This window comes from Anser brachyrhynchus (genome assembly GCF_964034855.1).
Source record: "Anser brachyrhynchus genome assembly, chromosome: 18".
NCBI classification, from domain to species: domain Eukaryota; kingdom Metazoa; phylum Chordata; class Aves; order Anseriformes; family Anatidae; genus Anser; species Anser brachyrhynchus.
The window spans coordinates 2,217,367-2,239,667 of NC_137711.1; the positions used below are offsets into that span (position 1 = coordinate 2,217,367).

Below are 22,301 nucleotides of genomic sequence, written 5' to 3' on the forward strand. Positions count from 1 at the left end.
TATGTGAGTAAATTTCCTGTTTTCCCCACTGAAATAAAATAAAAATGCATCAGTGTTATCTTTTATTTGAAAAAATAAATAAATAATGTAAATCAGAACTATCCTAGGGCTTTTTATTTGAGGCAAACAGGAAACTAATGACTTCTGAAGGCAATCTCACATGCAAGAGGATTCTGCCTTCTGGCTCTGGAACATTTTCAGAGGCAAATACTGCAATTAGATTTGAAACTTATGGCAGTCTCCAGGTTCAGAACCCCTCAGGTTTTAGTTCTAGGCAGGCAAGGTGCCATAGTCAGTGCGCTCAGCTCTCAGACTGGTCCAAAAGACTGAGCCACCAGCACTGCAGAGAAAATATTCTCTGAAGTCTTCATTGATTCACAAGATACGGTGTCTTTAGACTGCAGGGAAATAACGGATTACAAAGGATGGAGAAATATCAGAGAAAAAAAAGGGATGGTTCTCCTTAGGGCACCCGCCTTTGCTGTCATCTGTCCTCCCCTTCAAGGAGAAGATAAGTAGAATGTAGCAGCAGCATTTAAAACGCTGCTATACTCAACTCTACTCTATTGCAGAAAAGTAATTAAAATCCTAGCTGCTGACTCTTTCCCCTGGGATCAAATTTTTACTGGAAATGAAAAGGAAAGGTGGTTGAACTGTGGAAACATTTACCAGCTGCAGGTATAATACTGTGTCTGTTGTCAGAGTGAACATTTCATTGGTTTATTTCTGGAGGATTATTTAGAGGGTTGTGGTCTTACGTCCAGGTCTCAAGAAAAAAAAAATATAGCCTATGAGGTGTGCCTTCTTTCTACAGAATAGTGATTTGTTATGTGTTTGTCTGAGTTAAATATAGCAGCCAGTCATTTTGCACAGTCCGATATTTTATCCTGCTAACTTTTAAAAAAGAAAAAGAAAAAAAAAAAAAAACAGAAAAAAAAAAAAGAAATTTGTGTTTGGATAGATGAAAAAGTCAGCAGAAAAGCCACAGTTCTTACGTTTGTTTCCCTGCAGGTTCAAGTGCTCGGTATTGTAAAATTCAACAATCAGTCAATATGGTCAGGCAGTTTCAGCACCACATTTTGATGCTCTCTGTTGACCGTTTTCTGGCCAGTGACAATTCCTCATCCCTATAAAACCTTGATGGGAGAAGAATAATTGTGTATCATTGAACACACCTTGATTTTATGGGAGGGAGGAGAGAAATGCAGATGGCCTTACTAATGTTTACCTGTCCTAACAGAAGGTCCTCTGTCCCACTGCTCGTGCTGCTGCTTGAGGTCGTCAGCTATGCACATCCTGCAGATTTCCTGGGTCAGGATGAAAGGAATAATAGAAATGTTATACTGCACTGGTAATTGGGTAAGCTCTGAGGTTAAAGCAGCTTACCAAGTCATGTGGATGCTGCTTTCTTGTTTTTTTTTTTTATCAAAATTTGTGGAATTTTCTTAGATACCTTTTTTTTTCCTTCTTGAACGGATTCAGTTTTCTCTAGCCACAAGTAGTCTGTGCTGTTGCAGGAGGCTTCGGTTGTTCAGTTCCCAAGCTTCGCTGGGAAATACCAGCTTAACAGCAGTATCTCTGAATGACATCCAGCAGAGATATTTATTTTTCCTCAACAAGATTTATTTGGCGCCCGTCCAGGGCTCGGCCTTTTCCCTGTACTCCCTTGGATTTTCCTGGAGTTGCCCACTTTTCCTGACTGCCTGCATTCATGGCTCTGACCCGAGCAGCCCGCAGCCAAGTACATCTCTCTGCACAGGGAGAGCTGCCTGCCATTCCTTTCATATCGGTTTGCTTTAGGAACTAGGTTCGCCGTGTCGTTTCATGCCCTCACTATGCGACACTTACCGCCATACTGAGGTTTCTTCTTAGATACACTTTCTGCATTATCTTCCCTTACATTCTCATTACGGTCCGTAATGGGATAAAGACACATATTGAAAAATCCTGTCTGCTTTGGGCATGAGACTATTTACTTAAGCTAGCTGACTTACATATTTTGGTTTAATAATTATGACTCTGCTCCCTTGTAACAATCTAGTGAACCCTACTATTTTCTCCCACTGAAGACCAAAAAAATATTTACACAGCATTGTGCTCCTCAGGCTAAACACTGATGTGATGCTCCACTAATCATGGGAATCAGTGCAAAGATAATCGATTAATTTTTATTTTTTTTTTCCAATGATATTTGAACCAAGCCTACATGGAGAAGACAGTGAGCCTTTGTCTGTAGGTGGGAAGGAGAAGGGGAAAGAGATGCTTCCTGTCTTTAAGGTGAAGTAATGTACCTCAGCTCACTTTTGTTAGGAGGAAATGATACTGAATGGAGCAATAAGTGAATGTAAAATATTTTCCTGGATGTGAGTGGGAGCTAGCGATGCATCTGAAGTATCACTTGTGTCTATATAAAAATGGAATACCATCAAAAAAGCTTCTTGGCAGAACTGGTACCTACTGTGGCCAGCTGAAGGTGAATGTACTGTTCCCTCTGTTATTTGACTGGGCAATCATGTCCAACGGGAAGATGAATAACACCTAGGATAGGAGAGAAGCTGTGCTGAACCTGGGCGGCTATCCAGAAGCAGCTTCTCTGGAAGCAGATAAGCTTAGTGCAAACAGACAGACCTCACCGACGTCCCCGCAGCCCTTGGGTTTGCTGGTAGCTTTGGAAATATTCTATTTTAATTTTTTTCCTAACAAATGAGAAAATGATTTGGTTCTCTTTGTCCAATTTGTCTGGAATAAGGAGGCTAAGAGTTCCATGGCAATGTCTCTTTTCCTTCTGGTTCCAGACAGATATGTCAAAGGAAAAGGAATATGGGGAAAAAAAAAAAAAAAAAAAAAAGAACTATCTGAACATATCCTACTTGGTGTGATTTATACACCAAGGGACTATTTTCCTTTCCCTACTTAGGACAGATCAAGAAGGCCCACATTATGGGCCTGCTGTTGTTTGTGCTGATGGTAATCTGGCTACCAAAGTCAAGTTAGAATGAGTAAGCTTTTCTATCTTTATCATTTATGATTTGAAGTTTCAGTGGATCTCTTGCTTAATCCAGGGGAAAGTACCATGAGTAGGAACATACTTTGGTTTGCAGTTTATTTTTCTCTGCTTTCCCTTCCCTAATTCAAACAAACCAACATTTTCTTTGATTGGTATTACTAAATTGAAGGATGGTATTTCTCTGGAGTCTCCCTGCTACTCCTGGTGGGTTGGATGTGGGTTGTTACAATAAACATAATGAGATGCTGGAAACGGCTGGAGTGATACCAAGTTGTGGGCTACTTATTTCTTAATCAAGCTTGTTAAATAAACAAAGCATCAAGGCTGAAAAGTGAAAATTTAATTATCTGTTCATTACTAAAGCTGCTATTGAATCATGAACTGTGAAAGCAGCAAAAAAAAAAAAAAAGTACAATATAATTTCAAAATGTGATGTATTAGTTTTGGAAATAGAATCTACTGATGTGGCTTGAAGGTAGCAGTGTGTGAATCCAGAGATATCTTGGCGTAATGCTATTCTAGGGTCCAGATTTCAAAGTATAATTATGGACACTTTCCTCTTTCACTTGCTAACAATTTTCCATAGGTTTTGTCTTGTTCCGTTCAGGAAATGTCTGTGATGTTGAGTGCAATTCATGATTTGAATTTCACATGATGAACTGTAGCTCATAAGTTAATCAACTCGGAAGCTGATGTTAGTAGGCATGAACTGGTTATAGTAAAAGTATAGAAAAAAAAAATAGTAGAAGTATCTTCCAGAGATTTTTTTCTCCTCAAAAAAAAAAAAAATTTTACTGAGACTCTAAAGCTGATGAGATCATTGATCAATCATCTCTTAACAAGGGAATAAATATGCATTAAGCTGTTTGTGCTGATGGACTGCTCTACATGCTTGTCTGAAATAGTATGAGCATGCTCTTATGAGCATGGTCATCTGCCACCAGGTACAAGAAATATGTTGCTTTACGTTAAGAAATCTATTATTATGTGTTGGTTTCAGTGTTTTATTTATTAAATCAGATGATTTATCAATGCAACTTTTAGATGACAACATTAATAAAACCTCTAGAGAAGACTGCAAAATTAATGCCAAGTAGCTCTGTTAGAGTGCCAAGTCCAGAGCTAAAGCAAGACGATTGTCAATTAAATATTTCACCATAATTTTTTCATTGCCTCTCAGTAACATGCAATTGCAAGAGGACATCTTTTCAACCCAACTTCTGTCCAGTCCATTAAAGGATTTGCCAGAAGCTCACTTCTCACGTGGGCAGGGAGGAAGCAAGAATCTTTGGATGCTTTTTCACTGATGCAGTCCTACCATTACACCTGACTCCTCCAGACACAGTCATGCTGAATAGAATCTCTTGGGATTTTTTAGTCATCTAGTTCCCTGATACTTGCTTATTGTTAAGCTAACTGGTTAACTGGTTGGAAGACCAGTTTCTGGGTCAAAGCTATTCACTTACTGGCTGTAAAATGCAATGTATGTAATTCAGATTGCTAAGGCATTGACTGGGTTAAACCTCCTCTAGCAGCTTAAGTGTCTGACATTCCTTTTGCTACAAAGCCATAATGATCAGAAATGTTCAAGTTTTTATTTTACTCCACAAAAATGAAGTGATTAGGGTGGGGAAGGTGCTTCACATTGAGGAGCTTTTTTCTCTTTCCTGGGGTAATCATTTACATTTATATATGTATATACATGCGCGCACACACATAAACATATAAATATATATTGTTTTTGCCCAGCTCTTAAAAATGTTCTGCATCTACTGCATGAAGCCACATTTACCACTAGCTGGAGAGAAAACATATTAATATGAAATCAAATATTTGGCTTGTTGAATGCAAGATGTAATTACATTCATTTGAACACACTTACACCTGGGAAAGAAACCATACTTATGGGAAAAAAATAATTTTCAAAGGTGTTTTCATGTCTATCCTGGGAGAGAGAAAAAGTGGGGGTGACTTTGCTCTAAATATAATAATGTGCTTCTTTTAAAAAAATATATCTGAAATTTTTTATGCCACAGCTCAAATCCTATAATTACAAAGTAGCCTTTGCAAAGTTTTTTACCTAATTAGTACTTATTGGGTTCATGGAGCAACTTTTTCACTAAGGGCTTAAAAAAAAAGCTTTTTAGAGAAAACATCCAAAAATAGAGGACTAAAGATTTGGCTTCTCTCTGATCCCTGGCAGACCCCACCTCTTGACTTGTATTTGGTCATAAACAATTTTAACCACTTTCCAGACAAGTAAGATGAACCTTGCTGAGGACAGGGTGGTGGTTCTTTCCTGGGAGAGCCGTAGCTGTAAAATGAAGGATGCACAGACAAGTGGGTTTGGAGTAGCAGCTGCTACAATGCACAGCCCACGAACTGAAGAGAACTGAGCAGTCAAGTGTGTGAAATAAGTCCCATCCTGAACAGTGTTGGTAAAAAACAGCCGTTTCTGATTTCTTGGGACCCCAGTCTAAAAAGTACAGGCTTTAGTGTAAGCAGTCTGGTAGTGGTAGTTTGTTTAATATTGGTAGAGTCTCCCATTTTCCTAAAACTAAGCTCATGCTTGATTATATTGCTGGACCAAAGGAAGCCTGAGATAGGTGAGATAAAATAAGGTAATGAATGTAGACATTTACCTTTCCAGGTAGATTGTTTGCTCTATATTACTTTACCTTAGACTTTATACTTTCTGTTTGATTTCTGAATATAATAATCTTTAATATCAAACAGAAGCAGGAAAGGCTTTTATTTTCAAACATTTTCAGCCAAATTTTGGCAGCCTAAGAGCTACAACTGCATCCCTAATGTAACCTCATTCAAAGCAAAATAGATTTTAATCAGGTCTAAATTTGTCCCTAAAGATTCAGATAAGTTTCAAACAAGCCGTAGAGATGGTGTTACTCAATATTCTGCAAAATATAAAGTTTATTACATTTTTATTTATTTATTTTATTTTATTTTATTTTGTTTTATTTTATTTTATTTTATTTTATTTTGTTTTGTTTTGTTTTGTTTTATTTTAGCTGGTTTTCATCTAGCCTAAATAAATGACTGGGCTACAAGAATTACCCTGCAATTGTTTGCATGTCCAGTAAGCCATGGTGGAAGCTCCAGGGCTGCAATAGAGAAGGATGCAGTGCCTGGAAGATGTCAGTGGTTGTTAACTTCTTTTGTTTGCTTTACAAGCAAACCCACTTAAAACAATTCCTAAAATTGGTTTCAACTGCCTCTCTGTTTGTACACATGTAATTTAAGTGTTGTTTTTTAAGACAGTATAGTATTGACAAATAGAGCAAGACAAAAGTTAGTGTTCAGAAGTGTCATTAACACCACTGGTGGATGCCACTGATTTGCAATTAGACAACTCCTGTGGTTGAAACACTTGCTTGTCTAATCACAAGAGAGCCAAAGGAACCTCATCTCCATTGTTCAATTTCATTGAATCTTTGTATCTTCAGTACAAAAGCAGAGCCTTCCAGACTTCCCCTGGATGCATCCCTTCTCTGATCTGTGCCATTTCTGCAACACAAAGTAAAATTCAGCCTTATAGTAACATCCTGGATCTGTTTCTTTTGGGGTAGGCTGTTTTTCCTTCCCTGCAAGTTAAATGGGATGTTCAAAGCCTTGGAAGAAGGACTAAAATAATCAGCAATTTATTTGACAGCTGAGAGTATGCTTTCGTAGCTGTCAATCAACTTCTGGAAAGCCACAGACTGTAAGGCTGAGGTAATGTGCAAAATGAGACACATGTGTGCAAAAAACACTGTCCCTAAGTGTTTTCAAAGTGTCAGCATTGCCAAATACACTCAGTATTCAGTGTTCATAAATAAGCTTCAGTTCCTAACTTGTTTTAGGTTTCCTAGCAGCTTAAATAACTTCTGGACATTTAATAAATGACAATCACATAGACTTCTGTATAGCCCTTTTATTAAGGGCTCTCAAAAACATTTGATGCGTGCTAATTATCTAAACATACAATCACCACTGAGGGAGAGGGATGAGTATCCCTGGGCAGGGATAGAGATAGCATCTTTATGGCTATTTTTATGGCTCTATCTTTATGACTTCAAAGCTAACTTTTTTCCAACATTTCAAGAGGATAAGGGAGATGAAACCTGGGTAAGGCAGGAAACTGTGGCAGCTGGTAGATTTATTTCTGCTTAGTTTTGGTTTGTGGAAGCTGTTTTCAGGGGTAGTTCTGAATTTGGGGGTTAAAAAGGGAATTTGCTATTTTTATGGACTCCAATCAAAACACTCTAAAGCTTGATGCTGTTGCAGAGAACTTTGCTTATTTTCAAATTAAACCTTCAGTGTTGATATTGAAGGGATATATTTCAACATATCTGAAAAAACTTGCATCCTCCTTCTCCCCCTGCCAATTGTTCCTTTCTCCAAATTGTAATATGGCAGGAAAAAAAAAATGAAATATTCTTTCTAAATCAGCATAAAAATGACAAGAAATTCTGAAACTTTCCAGGCTTCCCCAAAATCCCAATCAGCCTCAGCATGGTCCTGCTCCAGATCCCCACATCTCAGCTCTGCACGCTGCAGTAATGGAGTACCCAATGGGTAACTCATGCTCTGAGGATTTCTCTTTGCTCTACCAGTCTGTGCCATAGGATTGGGAGCCTGAAGCCCCCTGCCATATCCCCAGGGGGCTCCTGAGCTTGCTGGTTCACTCCGAAGTTGCACATTGCTGCATGGCCAAAAATCCCACCATGCCTGAAGCTCAACAACTGCAAGAGCTGAAGGCTTCTTTTCACACGAATAAAGCAACCCAAATGGGACTTAAAGGAGGAAGGCTTTAGCTCTTGATATGTCGTTCACCTGTAGGCGCTTGGTGCTAAAGGAAAACGTCTGTTTTTCTTATTTTCTCTATTTTTTTTTCCATTTGGCAGTTGAAGCGCTGAAGGTAGTTCCCTTCATTTGCCAGTGTTTGCTCAGGTCAGTCCCATCTTGCAGTTTCTATTCTTTGTTTTCTTTGCATCCCGTTGCTTTTGATATCAAGCCAAGTTCTTGGCTAAAGCAACGTCAGTCTATCCCCGTGGTCCCACCGAGCTGGCCCTACTGCATCCCTGTGCACAGCCCAGAGCCCCAGCCCTCAGTCTCGCAGTCTGCCCAGGTTTTATTTTAAAACAGAACTGTCTGAGACAGCATTGGAAAATACCAAAATCCCAAGGTGGACTTGTTTAAAAATCCTACAAAAATAATTGCAGCTTACTGAAAACACTAGAAGTGGTTTCAGAAGTTCATATGCATGTTTGAAGACTGGACAGTTTATAATCAAGCAAAGATTCAATGAAATTGTACCTCGGGCTAATATATTTTGTCAACCTTTTTATTTTTCAAACTATGTGTCTGTGGCGATTTCCTGCTGTCCAAAATACCTTGCATCCTTCTTCATCACGGTGATGGTTACTGAAAGGCCCGTGGCACGGCGCTGCGGCCACCGTCGCAGCCAGCGAGGGAGCCTGACGTTTTAGTGAAGTTTTTCTCTGTGGCAACGCATTCCTCGTGATTTGCAGTAGTATTTATGACGTGTTGTAGAACATTTCCAGCTCAGACCCAGCCGGCACAGGAGGAACCCGCAGTTGTTGGGTTGGTATTTGGAGAGGGAATCTCCTCACCTGGACTTGAAGGCCACAGAATTTCACACACACAGGCCTGTAACGAGGCCAATAAGTTGTGTTTAGCTAACATCTATCTTCCAAGACAGAGCTTAAATTAGATCAGACGACTTCAAGAGAGGTAGAATGCACCAGTTCCTCAGGCTCTTCCTATAAAAAGTCACTCCTCCTTTTTCAAAAATGGATTTCCTATTTTTATCTTCATTTTGGCTTTAGTTTGTTGTTTTTATGCTTTTCTCCGGTGGGTTGGAAAGTCTCTCTTGCCAGATATTGTGTTCCCTTTATGCATGGCTGCCACAAAAGTGTGCTTACCTGAATTGGTTTTGTTCTATTTAGTCTATGTAAAGGTGATAAAAGAAATCTGATACTTAGTTCAGCAACCTTAATGCGCAGCAGCATCCCACAGTCATTTTTATAGTCTACATTAAAGTTACTGTGATTTAATCAAGTCTCGATCTTCTCTCTGGCTAACTGCAGAAACTGAACACCTTACAGTTTTCACAGAGCAGCTTTTCTTTTCCAAGTCTCAAGTCTTCTTCTGCCTTTCTATAACCCCTCTCTAATTTTTCAACATCTTTCTTTTTATAATTCCCTACATCACAGAGCTGTGCTTTCAGAACATAAAATAATTTCAGTTAATTCATCCTACATGAATTTTAGTGATTCCTAGTTACAGTAACCATTATTGTGCCCTGCCCTCAAGTTGCATATTTTGAAAAAAATAAAAAATAAATAAATAAAAAATAAAAACTCTCTAAAAGAAAATAAAAAAAAAAATCCACCAAAATAAAAAACCTTTCAACACTTGCTAGTTCCACTCCCCCCAAATTTTCTGAGGCTTCAGTCATTCATTTTTAACATTTATTCATACATATACAAATCTTTCATTAAGAGTCTTTCATTACATTATGGTCTGGCTTTTTGCATATTTTCTCCCACCCCCCCCCTTAATTTTTTCAGTAATAATGTGAAGGACATTATTATAACAAGATCATTTTATTCTCCAAAGCTCCATCTGTCTTCCTAGGTGCTCCTTTAAATTTTACTTCTTCCCTAACGATAAACGATTGCTCGTTTTACTTCCGTGGTGCTATTCTCGGGTATTGTATCTCTCTTAGGTAAGGTTTACTGGCTTTCTTCATTTCTGGCTCCCATATCACATATCTCCAGAAGGCCTGCAGCTATGTGACTACCTGCTCCTTCCCTTGGGTGCACTGTCTCTTTGCTGGCCATGTCTTCTGAAATCCTTCCAATAACGCCTGAAGTTCTGTGGGACTTTCACATGAAATTTTAGAAGGGGATTTTATTTTTTTTTTTAACATATAACACAAGTTTTCTCTCTCTATATATATACACATATATATAAAGCTTTTTTATATGTGTCTTAATTTGAGATGTGTGCAGACCCATGAAAAATCTCCATACTGTTCAATTTAAGATTTCTAGCACTGATAACAATTGCATGCCAAAATTCTTTGCTTGCTTTTTGCCTTTTACTTATTTACCGTCTCTGACTTTTACTTCCATGCTCCCATTAAGATTGAAAAGTATATTGAGTCCAAATCCACTCCAGAACATAAACTTGAGTCTGAGTAACCTTCACATCTGCCAAATACCTCACCTCTCACTCACTTTAAGTCAATGTACAGAGAAAACTCTTAATATATCTGATCATCCCATCTATTTACCTTAAATAAGAGCTATTTGGATGATGCATGCAAGCAAAAATGTACTCATGTCCTGGAGTAACTTAGCAGAAGAATACAAAACACAAATTAGATCAGGAGGTTTGTGCCTATCATCAGAATGTACATTATTACGTGCGCTACCTAAGCCACAATCTCTTTTGCAGCATTCAAAACCTGTTACTGATGGAGGTGCTTTTCAGTATGAGGAAAGACTTAACTGGGCCACGAAGTTACAGGACTACATATAGTCCAAAATTTTGACTGTATAATCTATATGGCATAGTAATTTACCGGCACAAGGTGGATCATGTTCTGGATACCAGTAAGGTGGAGAGCAGAGACAAAGATTTTATGGGCTGAATGAGTCCAATAGCTTTTGCAGTATTGGTATAAAATGCAAATTATTTTCTACAGTGATACACGTATGAGATAGACACTGACAGATACGAGAGGACTTTGGGTGATATCCATCAAAGTCATGAGAATGCCATTCATAAATCTCACTGAAATTTCCTCGAGGGCTCTTGGCTGTTGTTTTCTTGGCCTGATGCTCTGCAGTTTACCACTGTTGGCATTTATGCTGTGTATGTAATTTTGAGCTGGATAGTCTTGAAACCATTTAACTTGTGGAAGTAAATTGCTTGGAGCACTATGAAAATATCATTGAGACTGTGTGGTTTTTAAACTCTTTTTCACAGTACTGTGTTACTGAATTATTTCCAGCTGCTTCTAGACGCTCTTTGTTGCCTTGCAATAGTAAATCTGCATATCCCACATCATTCAGGTGATGTTTATGTGTTTGGAGAAAATAAAAATCTTCTCAAAGTTCTGCTATGAAGCATTGTCAGTAGTATTGCCTGACACATTTATGTTTCTGTGTTTGGAAATGTATTTACATTTTGACACACCTGTGGTTTGTTTCGGAAATGCTAAACATTAAAACCCAGGTATATCCTTTTTCCATTTTATCTCCAACAAATGTAGATTAACATTTGGCTCTAATGATACTTCCATATAACACAGAGAGTTCTGGTAAAACTTACCATGAAGCAAGCAGCTCAATTGAAGGTGCCAATCCAAATTCTAGAGTTCTCAGAGTCATTAATAGTAGAGAATGATAGACAAAACTGGTGTTGCTACAGCATCTTTAGGAAGCTGTAACCCCAAACAATGGGGACATTAATTTTGTCTGTTGTGTGTAGCCACACTTTAGCTCCTGACAAAACTTTGAGTCTGTTGGCAGAGGAGACTGTCATATACAGGGCCATGGAGAAGAACAGAACTGTTACCTTTGCTGTCAAAGATCTGGTAATAGCTGAAGAAATCCAACCTTGACTTGGCTTCTGTGAGCCAAAGCATAGACAGGACTTAGGTTCCGCTTCACAGTATTTTGAGCTTTTACAGACTTTGTCTGTTTTGAAGTATTTTAATGATAACCTAAAAATAAAAACATGATGAGCTAAAGGTGTGAAATAAGCAGGGCTAACTCATTTTACTGGATAAGCTCTAACTCTTTAAAACCATTGAAAACTTCTACATGTGAAAATAGTTCCAGAAAACTCATGTTGGTAAAAGTCTAATGAGAATTCACCAGACCTCCTTTACTGTTGCTGTATTACTTCCAAAAATAGGTTGTTTTTAACTTTTATGAGAAACTCGTTCTAGCTGAATAAAAATAAAATGCCAATGATAATAGAAAAAGAACTGTTAATTGATTTTAAATACTGGTGGTCTTAAATGGTGCCAAAATTAATGACAATGATAATATGTTTATGTAGCCCTTTTTTTATCCCATAGCCCCTTACAAAATGACTTACAAATTATTTAAAGAGAAGAGCAGCCAAACGTTGGGTAAAATATGGCAGTTGTATTACAGCACACGGCAATGCAATACAGCATCTCAGGATGGTTTTCCAATTGAAACTGCAGGAGGAATATCGGGAGAATATATTACTGGACCTGGAATTTGTCCAGATTCCTGGGATTTACACACTTTTACAATGCTTTCTGGGAGATCTTTAAACATCATAAATGCTCAGGATAACCATCTACAGTGCCTGTCTAGTGCTCTTGCTATGTTCCAAATAGAGTGTCAAAAATAGCATACCCAGGATGATACTTTTAGTAACCAAAGCTAGCAGAATATTAATAGATGGTAAAGTCTCTGTGCTCACAAAACCACTAAAAGCATGTTTTCAATTGCAAGAGTTTTAAAGTGGTTTGAGACCTGATGACTTGTTTGTACAATAGGAACTTTTAAAACAGGTCTCCAAGACATTTTGAACCTCTTGGTCATCTCTTCCATTTTCAGAAAAGAAAAGAAAAGAAAAGAAGAGAAAAGAAAAGAAGAGAAAAGAAAAGAAGAGAAAAGAAAAGAAGAGAAAAGAAAAGAAGAGAAAAGAAAAGAAGAGAAAAGAAAAGAAGAGAAAAGAAAAGAAGAGAAGAGAAAAGAAGAGAAGAGAAAAGAAGAGAAGAGAAAAGAAGAGAAGAGAAAAGAAGAGAAGAGAAAAGAAGAGAAGAGAAGAGAAGAGAAGAGAAGAGAAAAGAAGAGAAGAGAAGAGAAAAGAAGAGAAAAGAAGAGAAAAGAAGAGAAAAGAAGAGAAAAGAAGAGAAAAGAAGAGAAAAGAAGAGAAAAGAAGAGAAGAGAAGAGAAGAGAAGAGAAGAGAAAAGAAAAGAAAAGAAAAGAAAAGAAAAGAAAAGAAAAGAAAAGAAAAGAAAAGAAAAGAAAAGAAAAGAAAAGAAAAGAAAAGAAAAGAAAAGAAAAGAAAAGAAAAGAAAAGAAAAGAAAAGAAAAGAAAAGAAAAGAAAAGAAAAGAAAAGAAAAGAAAAGAAAAAAGAAAAGAAAAGAAAAGAAAAGAAAAGAAAAGAAAAGAAAAGAAAAGAAAAGAAAAGAAAAGAAAAGAAAAGAAAAGAAAAGAAAAGAAAAGAAAAGAAAAGAAAAGAAAAGAAAAGAAAAGAAAAGAAAAGAAAAGAAAAGAAAAGAAAAGAAAAGAAAAGAAAAGAAAAGAAAAGAAAAGAAAAGAAAAGAAAAGAAAAGAAAAGAAAGAAAGAAGGAAAGAAAGAAAGAAGGAAAGAAAGAAAGAAAGAGAGAGAGAGAAAGAAAGGAAAGGAAAGAAAGAAAAGATGTCAGAGTGGTTGTTTGCTTCAGGATTTCTCAAGATTTCCTTTCAGAGTCATTACTCAGTGAAATGCAAGCTCCTGCACGTGCAGTGCATGTGATGCTTTCAAGGGGCAGGATGGCAGTCGCATGCAGTTGAGCTTCAGCTCCCATGTTCTTGCTGTCGCTGATCTGGATGTGTGCCATGCAGAGCCTGGCAAGCCTGCCACTTATTTTGCTGGTTTATCCTCCCACTACCAGTGGGACCGAAAACTTGCAGATCTGTGATCTTCCAAAAGCTGGGGAGGTGCTGATTTCTCCTGATGTAACAGTTGAGAACATTGTTTGTTCTTGCTCCTGGTGACGGAGCTAGTTTTCATGGGTGAGGGGTTTTCTTTTTCTGAATTTGCCTTGTTGGATGGGAAAATATCCCAGCCTTCTCCACTTAATAACACAGCACAGATCTACATGTTGGTGAAAGAGTGTATAACACTACAGAGACAGCTTTCTAACTAATGCAAAAGAGCAGAGATTTTTTTTTTTGGTGGGTTTCTTTTTGTTTTGTTTTGTTTTGTTTTGTTTTTATTTTATTGTTTTGTTTTGTTTTGTTTTGTTTTGTTTTGTTTTATTTTATTTTATTTTATTTTATTTTATTTTATTTTATTTTATTTTGTTTAAACTCACTGGTTATTGATTTCAATCACCCAGTTCATCCACTTCTGCCCAAGGATTTAAAAAACAAGTGACAGTAAGCGTAAGGCAGACGCAGGGTCTTCCAAACAGTCTAATCCTCCTCCTGCAGTGTGGGTAATTACGTGGCACTTCTGTTTATTTTAACAGACTGTTATCTCCCCGAACAACTCTGTTAGTGACCTCACTCTCCCAGAGGGCAGCTGTGACATCATCAAATGGCGATACTGCTTCCTGATAATTTTAACCCCTGTCATAACCAGTTATAAACTCATAGAGAGACTCTGGGTTACTCTGCAACTTTCTGAGATAGCCTCATTTTCTTTTTTGTAGAAGAAGAACACATCTGTTTTACCTGACTTGTTAGTGCATGTGGAACAAAGCGTGGTTAGCCAAATAAAGTCTTTCTATCCTGGCATCCATTACAAATGCTTAATTCAAAGTGCATTGGTAACCAAGAGTATGTTGAGATTTAACTTGCTAAAAATAGTAAAGGATTTTCTTTTCCTGCATCAAAATTTGGCAGCTAGATAAGGGTGAAATATGTCGTACTACCGTAGTATTACCTTGATACTGGATGTGCTCAGAGCATAATGTCAATCCAGTAATATTAACATATTCATGCCATAGACTTACCACTGTTTAAGAACAAGGGATCGTGACTTGGAAATCTTCCAGTTTCTATGCCACTCCCAGCACTGATAACTTGGCAGTGATTGCAGTGTTGAAGGTATGCATCCAACCTCTGATAGAAGGGTGATCATTTCTAATAGGAATTATACAGCTTTTACATTCCCAGGTTGACTGTGAAGAGCTGTTTTGATAATATTTTGCATAATATTTTGCATAAATCAAATTGCAGTCTAGTTAAACTCATATTGTACAGTGAGCTCATTGGCAGTAACATCTAAAAGTAAATAAATCTCACCAGTTAAACCGGAAGGTTTGAATTTCATTTCAGAAATTCCAGCTCTGCATTGTTCTGGCAACCTTTATCTTTCCATCATCCTCAAAGCATCTGCAAAATAGAAGTAAAGGATTTTTTTTTTCTTATACACAAAATGTCAAGTAATTTGTTGTGAACACAAATCATCACCCTCTGTACTGTACAGAGAGGGAAAGAGATGGAATTTTTACACAAAGCTATAGACAGGTAAAGAGGGGCCCAGTGTTTGCAGATGGCTAAGGTGGGAGAAGAATCAAGGGTGGTTTGCTTCGGCTGGTGATCTGTGCTGTTGTAGGAAATTGAGCAGATTCTTGTATAATTTGTTACCTTGATGGAGCTATGAATCCGAGGATAGATTTTCATCTTTACATGATTCAGATGGATAGACTGTATTTAGCAAGAAATGATAAGAACTACAACTGTCTCCACAGTGAGAGATTTTCAAATTCTGTGTATATATACATGGAAATTTGCACTTCCACATTTGCTCCGTGCTTTTGCTGTTGGAAGCGCTTGTGTATATCCTAAAATGTGTGCAGAATAATCCGAAAACTTGTTCCCAACGCAAAAACATAACAGAATCTGTTTATCAAATACAAATGCTAGCACATATGCAATTGCTTCAGGTGTGTACAAAAATCATGATGTGATTTTGCAGTGCAACTGCAGTGTATACTTTGAGATAAATCCACAGAAGAAACTGGGCCAGGATGTGTTTTGATAAAGCCTCTTTTATTCATGTGAAAACCACAGACATTTTGCCCTTGTTCTCTTTAAAACAAATTGTTATTAGCCAATTCAACGGGCAGGTAAAATAACAAACAAACAAACAAACAAAAAAGAGAATAAATATGAATCCTACAAGTCCAACCTCGAACTAACATTAACAGCTGTGGTGATCATGATCTGTTCCCTGCACAGAGGAAGGAGAACACCTACCCAGGAGCACTCCAGAAATCAGATGTCATCGGATGGTCAGCTCCACACTTCTTACTTCTTACTTCTCACATTGCCTGATCTGATAGCTAAATTTATTGTTGCTCTCACTTTCTGTAAGACTTTGATGTAAACTCGACTCAAGAACAGCTTGGTCAGGAATATTGGCTTCTGGTTAGAAACTCTGACCACGAGTGGATGGTGTTAGTTATTCCTGAGTGTGCAAAAGCAACACAAGCTGATTTCAAAGAGCACTTGGCACAGGAATATCAAGTGTTAGTGCAACTTACTCCAGCTGAGAGTCATTATTTCCAGTGGCAGTGGAAAACCATTGAGAGCTCTCATGGGAAATTGTAGAAAATGTTATGGCAGGAATAATATTAACCCTTGCCACTGTTTTATGTGAAATTTCCAGTCACAGCCAAACTTTACTAGGAAATTACTCCAAGATTTTAGAAAATGACACTTTTGCCACCCATGATTTTCATAACATAGGAAAAGAAAATGTTAAATCCAGTCTGCTCTCATGCATCCCAGTGCAGGAAGCTAAAAGAGAAAAGCAGTTTCTGCTCACTGCAGGATTTCACAAGGCTGCTGGTAAGGAAAAGGCAAGGGATGGAAAAGGCTGCCTTGGAAGGAAGCAGAACTAGAGTCAGAGAGGGATGGGGGAAATGGCACACTGAAATATCATTGCAAAGGTCTAATTTAATCTTCAAAATTCTTTTTCTTCTCTAGAAATCAATACAAGATAAGGGATTTCAATGCACTGGGAAACTAGGTCACTTAGTTAACTGTTTAAACAATTAAAAGCAATGAGGCCGTTTTGATTTCAGGTTAATCTGGGCTTCAACAAACAGACCTGAATGAGAAGCTCTGGATACATCTTAAGTATTTAGTCAGTGAACCCAGATTATTCTTGCCATCAGGCCCTAATTAATGACTAGATACCCAGAGAAAAATTCAGATCTTAAGAAGTCCCATCCTTTAAAAGTCTCTGTATTTTGCCATGTGGGACCTAGAAGAATTATGCTGTTAAATTAGGTGTCCTTAGTGGGAAGCATGAATCCAGGCACACAGCTCAAGATTTAAGAAGATTCTCTATATTTCAGCTGAGATTTCTCGTAAATTGTAGACAGAAGTCTCTGTTCAGGTAGGGCATTATTTTGTGATTTTATTTAAACAGGTCCTGGGGGGGGAACAACACACAACACACAAAAACTAACTGCTTAATGAGTGCTTTCTGTCAATAAACGTCCTGAAGAATGGTCTACGTATTGCTGTAATGGCATTAATAGTAATCCTGTAAACAGTACTTCACTGATTCCTCTTTGCCAATGCAGCCAAGAAGCAGAAATACTAACTAGAAAATGTAACTTAGCTCAGAGGTAGAAATTAGGCTTGTTAAAAAGTGTGATTGCTGCATTCATATTTTTCAAAGCAGTCTATGGTTACTGTTTAGAAATGCAGACACCCCCCCCCACCTCCACCACCTTTATAAAGCCTGCAGTTTTGCTATCATTAATAAAGCCAAAAGGGAGAGGTGGGGCCACATGTGGTGTCAATACACTTTAATTAAGTGTAATAATTCCCCTTTTCCTGAGGTAGACGTGCTAAGACAGATTTCTCTTCAGAGATTTATGCCTTGCCGATGTGTTTCTCAGCTTTTCCCTCTGCTTCGTGTGCAGAGCATCAGTGCCCTCTTTGGGAAGACCACGATTCTGCAGGACTGTCCTGGGCAGCAGCTTCGAGTATTTCTACACGTCCGCTCTTTTTTAAAGTGTTTTTAGAAAATGAAAGTCAGCCTGGAGCCAATGGCCTTTTCTATTTGAGTTCCATCACATAAAATGCTTAGCAAAGCCTTATCTGGATTCCAGCTGCTCTCTCAAGAATTTAATCAATAATTTTAACTGAGAACACGCTGGGGGCAGTTGAATACCTGTACAGGCACGGTGCTTGCTCTGAACCTTTCAGCAGGCTGGTACAGCCTGGGCTGCAGCAACATCCCGGTCACTCCTGACGGCTGAGCTCCCTCGTCTCCTTTTCCCTTGGTCTGAAGAGGGCAATGAACAGGGGGTGAGCACCCAGGACAACGTGGGGTCATAAATGCTGTGCTCCTATTTGGGCTGCAAAGCTGAGGTAGGCAGATCAGGCCAAATTTAGCAGTGCATAGATCCCTCAAAAATCCCACGCTAGGTAATTCAGTAGTTGATGTGATATATGGAATATGCACCAAAATCACCACCTTTCTGTGCTGCCACATGGCTGAGGTATAAACTTCAGCTGTCTTGGTTTAAGTCTTGCAGGGAGGTGTGCAGGGTCCTATATTTATCCTTCCATTAGAAGAAGACTTCAAAATTACAATGTGGAATTGGCGATCTTATATTTTATAAGGCTGAGAGAGTATCTGTTGTTTCTTTTTAGTATTTAGTTCTTGCACACGACTGCAAAGTCACTGAACTTTTCTGGCCGGCGTCTGCCCAGGTCCCAGGGAGCAACAGGCAGTGACAGAGCTCCCCAGAGCATCTCACGAGGGAGCCCAGCAGCCCAGGAGGGAGGCTCCGAGCTCCGTTAAGCTGAGCTTTCCGGGGAAAGGGAAGGCTGAGTGGGAGGGAGGGGATTTTCAAAGCGATCAGAAGCAGATAGCAACGCACAAAGCTCTGGATTAAAGGCACTGTTGCTCACTGGAGGTCACTTTTCATCCTGAAGGATAATTCTTGCCTGCTGCTGGCTTAAAAACACCATCTCGCATTCAACATCTGTTTTAGCAATCTCTTCCAAAAACAAAACAATATTCCCCCAGCGATTGTGGTACAACAACACAACCCCCTCTGCTCCCGCCTGATACCGGGAAGTGCCCTGCTGTGCTGTAAACCTTGCCCTGTGTTATTGCGCTGTATTACCCCCATACAAGTCAGGGGGCTCTCTCACTTACACATTAAATACTTGGGAAGGATTCACCTGGGACTGAGAATGAACAATTTTGCTGAAGCGAGGAAACCTACAGGAAAGTACTAATCAGACAGACAGGGGGGTTGGGGAAGAAACGGATCCTGCAGAAGCTTTTGCTTGATGCTCAGTATGCATCAGATAAGCAGGAAACTGTAACATCAGCCAACTTCGGTTATGTAGCAGTCTGCAAGCAGTGGCAGATCCTGATTAATCCATTGGATGAATAGTTTAACCCCAAGTTTAACTTTGCTGAATACATGTGCAGCAGAGCTCCTATAAAAAAGTGCTACTTAAATTCTCAATCTTTGATGTGCTATCCATGCAAAATATAGCTAATATAGCCCAATATAGCTAATATAGCTACAATATAGCCCAAACGTCCGACTGCAGGAGCACTTTGTCTCCTTGCACAGGAACTTCATTTCTAATTCCAGTGTCACCAGAACAAGAGATATTTGATAATGCAAATGACAGTGTTATTTAGTAAGTGGAAGAGCGTCAGATGATGCAGGGGGAGAAAAAGGCAACTGACCAAACAGGAATGATTTCTACAATGGTGTAAAAAGAAGAAGAATTTAAACCAATATCTCTATATCTCACCAGACATGAATTGTCAAATCTGTGTAGGAGTGGAAACTTTTTGCATGGGAAGGTGTGAAAGAACTGTGTCAAGCCCTCATCACAAACAGATTTCTGGCATTTAGTGAGCTGAAGAGGAAAGTTCAAAACAAAAAATCCTGGAAAAAAATGGCTTCTCCTCCCAGGCCATTTATGAGTCGAACTTCCATAACAACTCAGCCTCAGATCCAGTGTGGGAAAAGAGACATTATAATGTGCATACATGATTTTAATTCTGCTTATAGCAATGAAAAGCTTCCTTTTGTGGCTGCCGTGCACACACACACACAGTCTGAATACCCTGACAATGATTTGAAACTATAAAACTCAGCTGTTCGTCCATGTCAATTATTTCTTTGTTGCTCTTTCACTATCAATTTCACTTAACTGTAATTATCCAAAATCCCCAGCTATTTCTGATTGTACCTGGCCATAGGAAACTATGCAGATCTTTTTCTCTGTTAGTCATGTCCTGAATCATGATTTCTGTTGCATTGGATGTAACAGTCAACTTCTTGCACTGGCACCTATCCTACTATATTGACACCTATTCTGCCCAATGTGGGGCCAGAGGTTTGTTTGACTTTGCCTCAGTGCCCACATAGGCATTTAGGAAGTCAGCTCCACCTGAAATGGTGTCTATTATCTTCTATACAATTTTTCAAAATTTGCTGCACATATTTAACTATGTGGCTACTAAACATTTTTGGACCTGGGTCTGTTTGGTACTTTGTGTTTCAGGGAAACTTGTTCTTTTATTTTCAGCAGAAATTTAGCTCCTCCTATAATAAGTGTCTAGAAGAAAGCTCTGAAAACCTGTCATCAGACTGGAATAAACTGTAGCTGTTGCTAATTTATTCCAAAATTCAGACTATCACATCTATTTTCTGTCTTACTGTTCAAAAAACATTGTGCTTCTCTCCCCCAAAATATAGCACATTTTCTAATGAACTGCATGTAATTTTCTTCCAAAACATTGTAAAATGCTGGACTTTTTTTTTTTGTTTAAACATTAAATTGATAAAAATGTTATCATGTGGTAAAAAAAAATAATAATTATATCTTATAAGAGAAACATTGAGATTTTTTATTTATTTTTTTCCTGTAGCTTGAACGTAACATGGTATGACAGACACATCAGATTTCTAATTTCATTTTTAACACCTTAGTTAGATTATATACCAGTTTAGGACAACCAATATCTGCTTCCAAATATTACCAGACATGCTTTAGAATTTGTTCTCATATTCATAAGATTATTTCTGAGGCTAATCCAGCGTAATGCATTTGAATCCAAACATCCCAGTTTAGGTGAAATTCAAGCTCACCTTGGTGGCTGGAAACAGCAGTGACCCGTGCCTTATGAATGTGGAAGAGGTGCTTGCAGTTTGCAAATCCATCTTTAATTTAAACCCACGAGTCATATGTTTTATATTTTACCCATCCCACGGTATTTGCAGCCTTTTTCCAAAAACCCTGCCTCACCTACTGAGAGGCCCATCTCCAAATCCTGCATGTCCTCCCTCCCGAGTGCCAGGCCTCCTGGGTGTGCTGGGACCCTGGTGGCACTGACAGCCTGGGCTCCACGGGGTCTGCCTCGAGGGTCCCCACCTGTGCTACGCTGACCGTGGCGCTGGAGGCTTTCCATTCAGACTGCAGTCCCTCCAGTGCAAGAACTGGCTCTTGTGAGGAGTTTGCCCACCTTTTGACATCAACCATCAAAAAGAAAAAACAAAACCCTTCGTAAACAGTCAGGGTCCTGTGCTAGCACTGTAACAAAAATTGTGAACAACGATATTCCACGGATACCTTTGTGACCATTTAAGTCAGGAGCTGAGGATGTTCTTCAAACATCATGTTATTACAGGCCTGTGTGGCAGCTTTGTTTCATTAGAACAACAGAGTGTTAAAATTGCCTTCATGAAATCACTCTTAAATATCTGGACTCTCAAGGACGGGTCCTTGAAAGAGAAAGCAATAATCAAGAGGAAGCCAGCTATGGCTCAGATTTTATAATGTTTTCCTGCTGTTATTTTCACCACAGGCTATTTTATTCTCCCCACATTTTTTTTTTATTTTTTTTTCCTCCATGAAGTTGCATTTTAAGGTCACATCTGTTCGGGGCACATAATGGTTTTTATGACAACTTTCCAGAGAAATGGAGAACTTGAAAGAGGGAACTGTAGTTAGACAGGAGCATATCAGGGGGGATTTTTCTCCATCTTGAGATATTTTCTTACGTTGAACTCAGATGATCTATCCCTAACCAAGCAACACTTGACCTATCCTGTAACAGGCCCCAGAGAGTGAAAACAGCTAAAAGCAAAGTGATGGAGAAGCACGGACACCAGAGCAAGAGTTCATCTGCAAGGTGCTGTGAGTTTACCTCTCACTGAAACCCAAGCATTATGAAAGTAGAAAAAATTCAAGCAAGAAAAAAGTAAAAATATTTTCAAAAAAGCCTACGTTTAAAACATGCAATTTAAAGGTTAGAAAGAGCCTTTGAGAACATCAAGAATTACCAAGCTCTATAGTATATCACATAGCATCTCCAGCGGTGTGTCTGTGTAGGAGGGGGGGATTGCCCTGTTCTTTCACAGCATTGTTATTTGTTGGAAACTTGCTATGTATTATCAGACCATTTCTGATAAATGAGACCATCCTTTTCCTTCTTGAGTGGCTCCCTCAGCCGTCAAATGACATCACAGCGTGAGCTGGGTGACACCATGCCATCAT

The 22,301-nt window shown here is 38.7% G+C and overlaps 1 long non-coding RNA gene across 1 annotated transcript in view; it reads right to left on the reverse strand.

Moving 5' to 3' along the window:
* Nucleotides 1–1,280: 1,280 nt before the first annotated feature.
* Nucleotides 1,281–22,301, reverse strand: part of LOC308180116 — a 39,686-nt gene continuing 18,665 nt past the window's right edge. Inside the window, exons 2-3 of the long non-coding RNA XR_013940757.1 lie at nucleotides 15,045–15,134; nucleotides 1,281–1,307 (exon numbers count right to left, since the gene is read on the reverse strand). This is a non-coding gene — a long non-coding RNA (uncharacterized lncRNA). The remainder of the gene's footprint in view (nucleotides 1,308–15,044; nucleotides 15,135–22,301) is intronic.